The following is a 15,025-nucleotide window of genomic DNA, read 5'->3' as shown; positions in this document are numbered from 1 at the left end:
ACCTGACAAATCCTATGATCCCTAATTAGCTCTCTTCCAATGCATTTAACAGAATAGTATACTCCCTCCTTAAAATGCTTGGCTTCCAGGACACTCCTTTACTTACTATTCTCCTGCTTCACTATCACTAATTTCATTCTCTTTCTTCCTTTTCCAGATATCTCAACATCTCAAAATTTGGTTCTTGACTTTGTTCTCCTCTCCATACATACCCACATTTATCTATTCTATATAACTCTACCCTAGATGACTTGACTTGATCTCATTAGATTACTTACCAGATTTTTATATCTAACCCATGACTCTCCTTTGGTTTCTAACTCACTATTAGATTCTAGCTTTAGTTGAGATTCTAAAAGACATTTCAAATTCACCATGCCATTCATTAATTAGGACAAATGCACCATACAAATGTAGGATGTGAATACGTGGGTAATGGAGTCTAGTGTATATGGTAACTTTGTACAATTTTTACTACTTTCTGAAAATCCCACACTGTTATAATTTTTTAAAAAATGAGTTACCTCTTCATGAGGCATTTAAATAATAATTTAATTAATATTTAACACTGGCCGTGAAGGCAGTTAACATTATATTTAAGGTAGCCGAATAGGTCATCTCCTTAAATATTTACTCTTTTTATCTTTTAAATGACTGGATATGAAGATCATGAGCCTCAGAAAATAGAAGCAGAAAAGAAAAAACAACAACAACAACAAATCTTTATACATCTAATACATCTAAATAGGTGGGAATTATACAAGGGTGCAAGAAATTACCATTTAATAGATCCTGTGAATTTAAAAAGACATTTACATTTTAGAACTTTTATAGATTTATAATTTTCTTTCACAAAATATGCAAATATTTTATATAAAACTGATTACAAAGTTGAAATTGCTAAGCACTGCATTATATAGATACTTTAGTGATTTTTAACAATTCCAAAATAAACGATAGAGTAATCCTTAAAATTTATTAAAAATAGTAAAAATTATAAATTTCTATCAGATTTACTTATATAACACACATGCTTATTAAATTATTGTGACTTTCATTCTAGAAACCATACACTAGCTAAGATGCAACCTAAATGTCCATCAATAGGCAACTGGATAAAAAAATATGGTACATATACACAATTGAATATTACTCAGCTCTTTACCTTTTAGTAGCGATTAAACACCCCTTTAATTTCAGTGCAACATCTGCATGTTTTCAGTGTATTAACTTCAAAAAGGACCTATTTTCAGTTCTGTTCTATTGCATAGTCTGTGTTTTCTCCTCTGTTCTTTCTCTCAATTTCATCTAAGTGTCCCTATTGTCTCATACATTTCTCTTGACACTAAAGCTATGTACTGTATTCTGTTGGTGGCCTTTCCTGAGGGTAATTGTAAAATCTGTCTTTTTCCAATTATGAGAGGTGTTCTATAAATTCTTTGGGGTATATTTGTCTTGAGATGTGTGCCCATAACTCCCATTAATGTTGCCCATTTAAACTTGATCTAATGCTTTCCTTTTCTCTCTAAGTGAATCCAGCCTAGTGTTAATGCAGTTTTGTTTATAATCTTTAAATCCCTCTTTCCTACATGCAGTCTCTCCCAAATACTTTGCATGGAGGTCATTTATGAAGTTGTACATCACAAACTAATATGAGGCCAACTACTTTTCTTGAAAGGTAAAATACTATTACTTCTTTTTCAGATGCGATACTGCCAATATATAAAATACCATATTTAACCATGGTCGACTGAGAAAGAGTAATTTTGAACTGAAACAAACTTAGCTGTAAAAATAACTTGCTTAGATTTATCAATGAAACAAGGACCCATGGGAATTAATGTTACACAAGTTATGTCCTAGACAATATTAAAAAATGACACACTCCTCATTTTAAAGTTGAGACTATATTACTGGTCTGTAATTGTATTTGTTACTGTGAATATGTAATGAGATTCTTTTTAATACATGTATTAAAAATGTAGGCAATCTCGAATGTGGGCAATCTGTGAAAAGTCCCTGATTTCATAACATTTTCTTCAACTTTCATTTTTCAGCTTTCAAAATGCCTCATCAAATCCACGTTGTTAACTTATTCAATACCCTAGTTTTCAGAACACACCCCCCCATCATGACAATTTCAGCTCTATTCCAATTGAGTTTTCTATAATATGCATAAAAAACTGTCATCACTCAGATTTACAGTTTTTAAGAAGTGGATATTGTGTTATAGCCTCTTTACTTCCCTATGGCTGTTTTTTCTGGTTTATTGAGAAATAATTGATGTACACCGCTGTATAAGTTAAAGGTATACAGCACGATAGGTTGACTTAAATCCATTGTGAAATAATTATCACAATAAGTTCAGCTAACATCTATCTTATCATATAGATACAAAAAAAAAAAAAAGGAAAAAGAAGAAAAAGGAAAGAGGGAAGTCCCCCTTAAGATGATACTTCCCTGTCATTATCTTCGTAGTTAACCCTGTTGATGAACCCATGAACTGGTTCCCCCAGTGTATCACCCATTGAAATTTCATTCCACAAGGTATTTAGCTTGAATATTGTTCCCATGAGTTTTAATTCATTTGTTATTCTAACTTTTTACCACAATTATTTATTTCTCAGATTTAGCTCCAGGTAGCACTATTAAGAAAAATATTCACAGAAAAACTCTATTACAAACAAGGTTTCTAGCTTTCTCTGGTAACTCCATTATATTTATGGAGGTTTAACAAAATTATTCCTGATCAACATATCTAGGCTTTTTTCTACTCCCCACCTCATTGTATGCAACCTTAAGCATCTAATCCCATTGGCCTTGTTTTCAATACATCACCTTACCCTCCTCTTCACCAAAGTAAACACAAGAATGCTTTCTTCTTTCTTCTCTTTTATCCGAAAGTAATTTCCATTTTCACTTCTGTCTTTCCTTGAGGCTCAGATGAAACTACCCCCTACCCTTTCTAAAACTGAGATCTTCTGTCTCCTCCAGAATCATATGCAATTTAGTTTACTTCTCTACTGTGGCTTTAATCTTTTACTATCTCTCCTCCTCCTTCACTTCCTTCTCCTCTTCCATAAATTCATAACAAAAATGTCAACACAAACTTTTCTACTATACCTTCCTTACGTATCACCCCACACACTGCTTTCCTTTGTGTGCCAGACTTATTCTACAAAGATGATTTGTTCTTTACTGGCTTTATTTTCTAACCCCCATTTTTTCTAAAATCATTGCAGTCTCATCATTTTATAATTCTTGAAAATAGTGTTGATGTTTTACATGCAAGATCCGGCAATCTTTTATTGACCCTCACTTTGCTTAAACTGTACTCTATGTTTGTGGTATATTTATTTATTTATTTATTTATTTTACTTTCAATATTATTTTTATTGGTTTCAGGTGTACAATATAAGGGATAGACAATTATATACTTTACAAAGTAGTTCCTCTGATATTTCCAGTACCTACCTGGCACCATACACAGTCATTACAATGTTATTGACTATATTTCCTACGCTGTACTTAACATCCCTGTGACTATCAACTCGTACTTTTTAATCCCTTCATCTTTCATCCAACTCCCAACCCCCTCCTAGCTGGCAATTACCCATCCCCTCTCTGTATGTCTAAGTCTATTTCAATTTTGTTTGCTTATTTATTTTGTTCTTATAAGTAAAATTATCTAGCATTTGTCTTTCTCTGACTGACTTATTTCAATGAGCATAATACTCTCAAGGTTCATCCACATTGTCACAAATGGTAAGATTTTATTCTTTTTATGGCAGAGTAATATTCCATTGCACATATGTACCACAGCTTTTTATCTACTCGACATTGGGGTAAATTGGGTTGCTTACATATCTTGGCTATTGTAAATTATTCTGTAATAAACATAGGGGTGCATATATTCTTTTAAATTTGTGTTTTGGGTTTCTTCTGATGAAAATCCAGAAATGGAACCACTAGGTTGTAAGGCTGTATTCTTGATTTCACAATAATCTCAATCCCTTTCCATAGGACACCCTCCTCCCTTGAGGTACCAATATATTCCAAGCATCTTCTTTCTCAACTATGTTAACAAATTCTAAGTCTGTATGTCTGGCCTAATACTTCTCCTCAGTATCAGACCTATATTTCTAAGGCTTTCTAAAACACCACTTTAATTTCAAATGGTATCCAAAACCCAAAGTTCTCAAAACAAAACCATCACCCATTACCTACCCAGAAGCCTTCCCATCTTTTTCCCCCTGTTTTAGTTAATATCTTTTGAGTAATAATTACTTTTTTCTCTTCAAAATGAATTATTATATCTTTCCAGTGTTTCATCCAAATGTTCTGATTTTATTCATTCTCCTAGCTCAGGTCTTCTCATATCAAGTTTTTTGTTTGTTTTTAAATTACAATATTCTATTTTAATTATCTCTTCATGGGATTATTTTAATTAGTTACCATTATGTTGTTGAAATGTCAAAAATCTAACTCCAATTGGTTTAAGCAAACAAAAATCTAATGAACCAAATGACTAAATATTCAGAAGCCAGGGCATGGCTGGATCCAAGCATAAATTGAGGGGATTAGTTGTTTTGTACTTCTGGCTGCAGTGTTGTTTATGTTTTTGTTGGCTCATATCCCAAGCTCTTTCTGTTTGTTCTCATAATGGTGTTCTCAACCAATTTGTTGATGTGATTAGCATAAAGATCCTATGACTTGATAGTTCCAAATAATTGATTATAATCAATAAGTATTAGCTACACTTGATTTGTTAGGTGTCTCCTTAGAAAGACGGGAGGAAATTGTTCTTGAATTGGCCATGTCTGAGATTCATGTCTATCTTACAATGAGGAATGTGTTATTATCTATTCAGTTTTTAAAAACTCAGAATATAGGAGGCCTGATGCCCAAAAAGAAAAATGCTCAACAAGCTAAAAAGCAGATGTTAATTATCTAAACTACTAATCTGACACCTGACAAATACAGCCCACATTCATGAGTATGGCACTCAGAGTTCTCTACATGCTGCCCACCTGGCCTTTCAGCTCAACTCCCATTGCTTCTTGGCTTCTGGTAGCTTAGTCCTTGCCACATTGGGACTCTTGGCTCCTTGGAGTATGAACCGTAAATTACGTGCTTTGAACTTTTCAACACTAGATGTAATGCTGAGAAGAATGTGCCTGGAGGAGTTCTGGGTGTAAGCTCAGAAAATATTTGTGAACTCATCTCTGTAAGCAGTGGAAACTGCAGGAGGTAGCTGAAATAAACATTTTAATTGACAAATACAAATGGGGGGAAGTACAATATGCATTTATATTAACCTAATCTTTATAGGGACAAAATGATTTGTTTATTGCATCTTGATATTTGAAGTTTATTTCAGGAACACATTGCTAAACAACAACAACAACAACAACAAGGACTAGCTGTCCTGTGTGCTCTCCAAAGGTTTCCAAAATGTAGTGTAAAATGTACTTTTCCATTAGCCTTCCCTCAATTAATGACCCATGGCTACCTTGGAGTTACTTTCATTGTAATTCTTTGGCACAGTTTTCAGCTATTTAGTAATTATTCCAAATATTAAATAATCCTCTCCACATATTTTTCACAGACAGCTAAAATTACTCCAGTTTTAACAGAAACTCCAACAATTAATCAAAAGAGGATATTATATTTTTTACAAGTCCATGCAAAAATGGCATCAAAACTGTCATAAAACACATTGCTCTACTTTATAAATATAGCTAAATATAATGATCTTTTCTTCAATAAAGGTATGTTTTATATGGTGTTGGTTCTCTCTGATGTAGGACATTTACCTGTATAGTTTGATCACTGTAGGATATAAAACTCAATACAGTATTTTACTTAAGATCTCAGAAAATACAAAGTGCATGTCTGACAGATCCTAAGGATCTATACACAGGTCATACCCAAGTTCAACACAAACTCAAAGATATTTTGGCAGATGATCTCAAGGAAATATGTCTGGAATCACAATAGATGTTTTATTGCAGAAGTTGGTATACCAGCTTGTGATGAGCCTGCGAATGATTTAATCTTCCCAGTCATTTTCCAATTTTGTGTCCACTCATTCAAAAAACATCTAAATAAATAGGGGGTGTCAAATTGGAACTACACACATATGTTTATTTTATATTCACTGTAAAATTCAACTAAATATCATTCCTAATCCACACATGTCACGTACCTAACCCAATACCGAATACATGAAAGAGGTTGATTGGTTGTATTTCTTTTAGCAGTAGTCGTCATCCTCAACACCCAGAGGTATGCTCTCACTGTGAAACCCATATCCCAAAAACTCAGTCATTGCTAATAATAATAAGAAGAAAAAGGGTATGCTAAAAACATTTCTGTCTCCATAGAGAAAATATTAAAACTGAAGGTTGTGATATGGATAAGGAAAATGTGGTAAACACATGAAAAAGACTCTTCTATTTTAGCAAATGATTCAGAGATGATTAAACATGTTAGTCCAAACCTAGGACTGGTATTGAAAGGCTAGGAAAGTGAGATGCCGTGCCTCAGTGATATTCTTATTTACTATCTTAACACATGCTCTAATCTGTGGTAAAACTGAGATTTGCTATTAACAGCATATGGAACTTACTAACAGGCTTCTGTTTTCAACAGTAACTAGCATCCTAAAAATTCCCTTTCATTGCTGTGTCTTCTACTTTCCAAACTGGAGATCAGACATCTAACCTGCAATTTACATCCAGTGTAATAATTATTACCACTGCTTTAGCTGGCAATAGAGTCACTGTCAGTGGCTGTCGAAGTTTAAAATCACCTTAAAAATTAATTTTAAAATTCAGGGGCCTAAAATTGGTGAAATGAGATAAAACCGGGTCTCTGTTTCTCCTGATTTTCCCGAGTGTTTCTGACCACACCAAAGTTGGATAATTATTGAATGAATCCTTCCGTTAAAGCTGATTAAAAAACAAAGAAAACATGAGTCCCCATACACCCTTTGTCCCAAAAACTTACATATCCGCAAATCAAACTGACTCTCTAATATTAAACAATCCTGGCCCATGTTTACGCATTTTCTCCTTCCTAATATTATTGTAGTTTATATTACCATAGTTTAAACAGTATGTATGAAAACAAAAACAAAAAACACATTTATTTTTAAAAGACGCCAGCTTAAATTAACTAAATTTAAGTGTCATAACATGCAATTTATGGACAAAGTAATCTACATCTTTTTAACTAACCAGGCTCAACATGTTGTGCGCAGAGATGAGAAGGTTGTATATAAATAGTTCATTTTTTTCCTCACAGTAGATGCACTGGCTTCCCAACTCCACTGCACATACCAAATCCAGCGCTCTGCATGTCTAGTTCCTGTGCCTGGAATCATCATTCCCCTCCCCCTCCACCAGATCATTCTGTGGCTCACTCATCATTAATGCCTCAGCTCAACAGACTATCTTCAGAGCATTTATTACTGTCTGAAGTTTCCTCCTCTATTTATTTTTACTTATCTTTTGCCAATCTCTAGAATGTTTGTTTGCAGACACCTAAAATAGTGGCTTACATATAATTAGTAGTCAATAAATATTTTTTACATAAACAAATAAACAAATGACAATAAGTGAATGAATATTCATAAATTCATCTATATTCATCAAGTGATCTTTCAATACCAAATACAGATTTTCATAATATTATACAAATATTTTATATACAGTCTTTCAGATACATTAGGCATTTTTGTATCACTTATAGGAAATTCTCTCTCTCATAAGAGTAATTTTAAAAAATAAAAATATACCTCATACCTCAAAGCAAGCTTAGTGAGAGGAGGAAGAGGAGGAGAGTGGTGGAGAGCTGAGTCCTAATGATTAAGGACAATTCCATCAGACATAAGGACGTTAGAACAAAGGCTGGAGGCATACATGTGCAACATCTTTGTAGTTGTATTGCAATGTAACAGATTTACACAAACATGAGGTTCCAACCAGACTACTGAGACCACAACAAAGACCCAGACTATGAGTCACCAATCAGACACCCCCCACAAGCCTTGTGGCCAGATGAGGGGACCAGGCCTTAGAAACCTGAGCCCCCCACCCTCAGCTAATGAAGCTGATCCTGTGCTTGCAGAAGACACAGAAGACTACACTGCACAGCTGGAGAGCATCTGCAGCAGGACTTGGAGCTGGAGAAACAGAGGCACAGTCAGGCTACCAGGGAACAGGAAGACATCCTCGTCCACTTAAAGTGCCAAGTTGTCAACCACTTCTAGTCTGGAGCCACAAGAAGCCTGAAGCTCCCACTGCTTCATTTCCCCTGGACTCCAGCCATGATGTTGGAGATGGGAAGCAGGCCCAATCATCCAGGCAGCCTGACCAGCTAAGTTATCAACTGGGTGATTCAGAAGCTGCATTCATCAGGCATGACCTGTCCAACCATAGGATTGACATGTCTGCCTTATACTATTCCAGCTTCCATGACTACATGACCTACCAAGGAGACAAATGCTATGAAGGCAAGAACACCTCAGGTTTTATTGACCTTGGTATCAGTGAGAACAAGCTCTGCATTGATTGGATAAATGAAAGGTTGACTTGAGTGACATGAGCTACATTGATGATACCCTTCTGCAATGTTCTGACTGCAGAGGACAAATATTCCTCTGGGAAGAAGTGGCTCCTGACCTACTGCTGCAAGGCACTTGCCCAGCTGATGCATAAAATGTGGTTGTTTTAGGTGGTAGCCCCTCTGTCTTCTCTGTCTTGATCATGGTTTTGTGTAATTCAGGTGAGGCCTTTCTGACCTCCCCCCCCTTCTATGCTGGCTTCACCTTTACTTCCTGCCTATATAAAAAAGTTGAGTTGATTCATGTATACCTGGACAGAGAAATTACAGAGGTGAACACCCATCCATTACAGGTGACTGTGGATAAGTTGGAGAAAGCCCTGCTTGAGGCAAGGCTTAAAGGGAGAAAGGTCAAAGACCTTGTGCTCATCAACACTGATAATCCTCTGGGAGATATCTACTGCCAGTACTCAGTGAAAGAATACCTGGAATTTGCCAAGAGGCACGACCTACATGAGATTATAAATGAGGTTTACATGAAGACTGTGTTTGATCAATCCATCACATTTCACAATGTTCGGAGCATGAAAAGTTTGCCTGACCCCAACAGGACCCATGTAATCTGCGGCACCAGTAAGGGTTTGGGGATCTCTGGTGTCCATTTCAGTTCCCTGTACACCTGCAACAAGGCAGTGGCCTCTGTTATGAGTGTTTTTTTGCTTCCTCCACAGCATCTCTACTATCACCAAGTACAAACTATGTTAGCTGCTCCAGGACAGAGACTGGATTGACAAAGTGCACTGCCCACTAATCGCTCCCAGCTGCAGGCTGCTTGTAGGTATATTACTAACAACCTGAAGGCATTGACGATCCTTTTTCTCAGTTGTGGCTCTGGCCTCTATGACTGGATAAAACTGAAAAAGTACCTGGACCCATCCATATTTGAGGAAGAGCTGCTCTTTTATTGTCTCTTCCTGGACAACAAGCTGACATTGTCCCCTGGCAAATCCTACATGTGTAAGGAGCCTGGCTGGTTTTGCCTCACCTTTTTGGATAAACCCCTCTGCCTAAAGGTTGCCATGCATCAGTTCTCTCAGGCACTAGAGGAGCAGAATCAGTACGTGACAGAAGTAAATTAAGGATGTCTTGAGGGAATCAGTAGTCTATCTCCCAAACACAGCTCCAGACAATCACATGCTCAGGGCATTCCTGACATTAGCCTCGGCTCCAGAAAACTGTAGTATTGACTTGCTGCTGTGACAGAGCCAACAGTGGGCTCCTCCAGAAATGGGCTCATCTGACCCAGTCATCACCCTCATGAAGCTGAGTACCTGTCACTTTCGGTAGCTTTGCATTTTTTAATTCTTTGTTAGCCATTTTGTGGTGTGAAATGATTTTAGGAGGTTTTGGGTGGGAAAGGCTGTGGGAATAAAGTTTTTAATTAAATATATATATATTTAATTTAAAAAATATATTTTTAAAAAATATATATCCTATGGGTAATCAATGAAATAAACAACACTTGATGAGATCATTTAATCACTTGATTGGGAATGGAGCAGGTTCTGAAGAGCTGGCTCTCTTCCTAGTCTATTGACCAATTCCTCACTGTGTGAAATTTAGCACTACATTGCAAATTAGAAGACTTGAATCTTAAGTATATCAATACACTAAAATAAATTTGTGTTTTCTGTGTATGCAAAATTAAGTTCTTAGATGATATAATCCTGAAGTTCCACTTCTACTTTAAGATTCTGTGAATGACATGGACTTCAGGAAGAAAAGATAACTCTGACATTCCCCAGTGAACACTAAGATAAGTATGTATTGCCCAGTGAATTAATACATTTAGCAGTATTTTTGCAAAGCAAACAGAACTTGCCAATAATCTATATTTCATTAGAATTATAGTAATATCCCTTGTTTGTGTAACACACTAATTATAATTTATACTTTAATACGTAAATTACAAGGTCTTTTCAAGTACATTATCTTAATTGATCCTGATAACAATACATATTTACATAACTCTACACATAATCAGAGATGGTATCATCCTTCCATTTTCCCTCCCCCACATTTGAGTCCCCCACAGAAAGGAAATTGATTTTTAGAAAACTTAAGTGATTGAGGTGTACACAGCTGGCAGTCATTGGCCTTTTCTTAACTAAGTCAATATTCTAAGAGATACTATCAATGCTATTTCCTCTTCTGTGCTGGATTTGCCTGCAGCCTAATTATGCCTTATTTGCTCTCATTTGTTCTTAGACTTGAATGCCAAAATTCAGAGTCTGATGTTCATGGTCTCTCTCATAAGATTTACAGCCACCTATGTAACTGCCTACTGGATATTGTTAGCTGGATATTCTAAAACTATCTATGGTTCAACATTTAAAAATTTTTTTTATCCTCACCCGAGGACATTTCTGCATTTATCTTTAGATAGAGCATGAGGAAAAGAGGGGGGAAGAGAGAGAGAAAAAAACATGAATGTGAGAGAGACACATCGAGTGGTTGCCACCCACATGACCCCAACTGGGGCAGGGACAAACCACAACTGAGGTACATGCCTGTAGGGGGAACTGAACCCAGAACTCTCTGGTCCACAGGCCGATGCTCTAACTGTTGAGCAAAACTGGCCAGGGCTGTGGTTCAACATTTTTTAACATGTTTCTCCTAAACCAATAGTACCATATAGTGTATATTCTTTTCACAAAGAAAAACACTTTAGACAATGGCCATCGCTGTAATTTTTGTGGATTTTCATAGCTTCCAGGCACACATTAAGCTCTTGGACCTTACTTAAAGTGATCATTTTTTTCAACTAGTATAATAATAAAAGTAACTTAAACATCATATGGACTTTACAGTTTGTTTCAATAATGAAGAATATAGCCTCTGGACCTAGAAATGTTTCAATAATGAAGAATATAGCCTCCGGACATAAACGTGGGCCCTGTAGAAATAGCTGTGTAATATTTGGAGATATATATATATATATACACACATACACACACACACACACACACACACACATATACATACACACACACACATTTATATGTATATATAGACAGTACACCAATTGGGCAATCAGTATGCAAAACCTCTCAGACACAAAGGGAAGCCGCTATATATGCAAATCGACCATTAAGTAAAGATTCAAAGTATGTTATTTTCCTTTTAATACTAGCATTTGAATAATATGGTCATTTAAAAAACTCCTAATTATTTCCAACTATTCAAGAATTCATAATTTACTGATGTATGTCAAAATAATTAGCTGTCAGAGTGGAGAAAGACATGTTTTATTCTGTAAAAGGGAAAATTTTTCCTCACCTATGACCTACTTTGATTATGTTGATAAAACAATGTCCGACAGTTCCATTCAACCAAGAATTTATGTCTCTCATAACTACCAGGATGACAGACCCTGTGTTCTGCTTAATCTTTCTATTCTACTGAGATTCACCATATGAAATAAAATAAATCTGACATATCAGAATAATTTGACAATTAAGAAAAGTATCATTACCTTATAAATAACTTAAATGAGTACTGAATTAAAGGAAAGTAAAATGAATCTTGCTTTTTGTTTCATCACTTGCTTCAGATTCAAGGTCAACTTCTCAGCTCTCCATTGTCCTCCTAGTGTAATACTCAAGCTTTGCACAAAATAAAACCATAAAAGTCATGAGGAAGATTCAACTGCCAGATGGGAGAATATTGTGAATAAAATAATCAAGTAAAAATTAACCAGAATACCATATATTTTTTCCAAAATATATTGTTTCTTATGAGATGACAGGTAATATATACTTGTGTCATTGCAATTACTGCTAAAAGCACTTGCCACTTGTGATACACAGCATTTTATCTGGCAGTCCATGATACCAGTTCCTTTGGGGTTACCAAAAAAAAAAACCAAAAACCCTCATTAACAGTGTAATAAATATTTTAAAGCTGTGCCAACATTTAACTCATGTCTGCCAATTGAAATGGGAAAATGTTCTTTATTGATTGAAGAAAGGATCTTGTTTGAAGATAATTGACTCTGAGTCTTTCATTGACATAATACCACCTCCGGAAGAAACACATGCTCAACTTAGAAAACAAATGTTAGATGTAAAAGGCTGATTATTTTTTCTTTAGTCAAGCACAGTTCCTGTTGACTTGGGTAAAAATTCTCTCTGCCTATGAATCAAAGGTTTATAAATCATCTGATCTACTTTAGAAGCACAAAAAATTTTTCAAATAAGTTTACAGAGAAGCAGGGCAAAAGATATATAGAGTCTAGTCAGGGATCTCTCATAAAAAAAAAAAAAAAAAAAAAAAGGTGGGAATGGGGTGGGGTGGTCAAGAAATGAAACCGCTATTTCAAAAAAGACATACACAAATCACATCTTACTGCACTAAGATGATCACTGCTAAGACGTTGGTACAAATAAAAGGTTCAGCTTTGGAAAAGTTTGATTTGAGATGCTAATGAAACACCCAAGTAAATGCCCAGAGGCAGAAGAAATAAATTACCTGTTGTTCCTTAGTGTTAAGGTGGAGAGCAGAAATAAACAGACAGAGTCACAAAAGAGAAGATGCCTAAAGATGGAGTACCAGGACACTGTGATGTTGGATGTTGTGGAAATCAGACATATCAGCAGTAAAACTGAAAAGCAGTGAGAAGTGAGGTGAAGGGAAAATCAGAGGAGTGTGTTAACCCAGAAGCCAAGGGAAGAAATGCTCCAAGGAGAAGGGAGTAATGTAGTGTTTAAAATGCTGCTGGAAGTCAAATAAAAGGGTCACAAAACTCACTTTGCAGTTTCACAGTGTGATTTTAATAACAACAAGTTTGGCGAAGTAATGGGTATGAAAGTGTGATTTTATAGGGTTCGAAAGATCATGGGAGATGAACAATGACAGATACCAGAGACAGACAACACCTCGAAGGAGCTTTCTTACAAAAAGGAGCAGTACTTTATTCACTTACCATAAATTCCTCTGTGCCCATCCATGTTGTTGCGAATGGCAAGATTCTGGTAGCAACTTCAGTTATAAATAAGCCACAGAGACATACTGCCCAGCACAGGGAATATAGTCAATAGTATATAATAAGTGCACAGTGCCAGATGGTTACTAGACTTAGTGTAGTGATCACATTGTAAGGTATATAAATGTCAAATCACTATGTTGTATACCTGATATAAACATTTGATTGCATGCCAACTATATTTAATATTTTTAAATAAAATAAAAATGCAAAATTGCCAAAAAAGAAATTAAGAAATGAATGGGTCAGTTAAACTGGAAATGGCTTTATGAGAGGGCTTTTATGCTAATGAGAATCAGCCACAGAGGGGTGAGACTGGTCAGGCAGGAAAGAGGGAGGATGCTAAGCCAGGTCCTTGAGTTGGAGAGAGGTAAGGGCAGTTAGTTCATAGCTGAAGCATCGGGCCCACCAGGGAGCACAGGTGATTCATTATAGCTGTGGGATGGCAGGAAGAATATGCAGGCCATGTCCTAGAATATAGAAAATTCAGAGTACATGGATGGACACATAATACTTACCTAACCAGGGTATTCTGAGGACAACAGATAATGATTATAAAGTTACTGATAGGTGGTGATTTTGTAGAGGTGGTAAATATCAACTAATTCTTTGTTTTTATCCTCACCCAAGGACATTTTTTTTTTTTCATTTTTTGTTCAGATAGAGTGGGAGGGAGAGAGAGAGAGAGAGAAACATCGATGTGAAAGGGACACATTGAGTGGCTGCCACCCACACGCCCCAACCAGGGCCAGGGACAAACTGCAACCGAGGTACGTGCCCTTAGCGGGAACCGAACCCGGGTCTCTCTGGACCACAGGCCGATGCTCTAACCGCTGAGCCAAACTGGCCAGGGCTCAACTAATTCTTTATACATATGTTTTTTAATGGCCTCTAAGGACCAGAATTGCCAAGGCTTTGTCAATTTTCACAAAGCTGCATTCTTTTTATTTACTTATTTTTAATTGGATAAATTTGCCATGTAACACTGTGTACATATAAGGTGTGCAACATGTTACTTTGACATTATATTGTGATGTGGTTGCTGCTGTAATATTGATCACATTACACATGCTAAGCCGGATAAGTCCAACAGAAAAAGACAGGTACTGTATGGTATCACTTATATGTGGAATCTAAAAAAATCAAACATGTCGGGTGGGGGAAGAGAGTAAAATGGTAGTTACTAGGGATGGATGGAGAGGGGATGAGACTGGTGGTGTTTTAGGCTACATACTTACAACAATTACTAAATTTGCCATAGAGATCTAACATACACTATATTGAATAGAGAAGCCATGACATATAATGTAATAAAAGCCACAATTCTTAACCCCATGTATTCTTTGACTCCGAACCCACACAGCCAACTGTCCTGAGCCACAACTAAAGCTCCCAAGAAACTCGACCCTGCTG

At 36.2% G+C, this 15,025-nt stretch overlaps 1 pseudogene; it reads left to right on the top strand.

Annotated features, from left to right (window-relative positions):
* Positions 1–8,021: 8,021 nt before the first annotated feature.
* LOC118641588 lies at positions 8,022–9,707 on the top strand (annotated as a pseudogene).
* Positions 9,708–15,025: the final 5,318 nt, after the last annotated feature.

Source organism: Molossus molossus, unplaced genomic scaffold (genome assembly GCF_014108415.1).
Source record: "Molossus molossus isolate mMolMol1 unplaced genomic scaffold, mMolMol1.p scaffold_m16_p_3, whole genome shotgun sequence".
Classification (NCBI taxonomy): Eukaryota; Metazoa; Chordata; class Mammalia; order Chiroptera; family Molossidae; genus Molossus; species Molossus molossus.
This window is presented reverse-complemented; position numbering and strand designations above follow the sequence as displayed.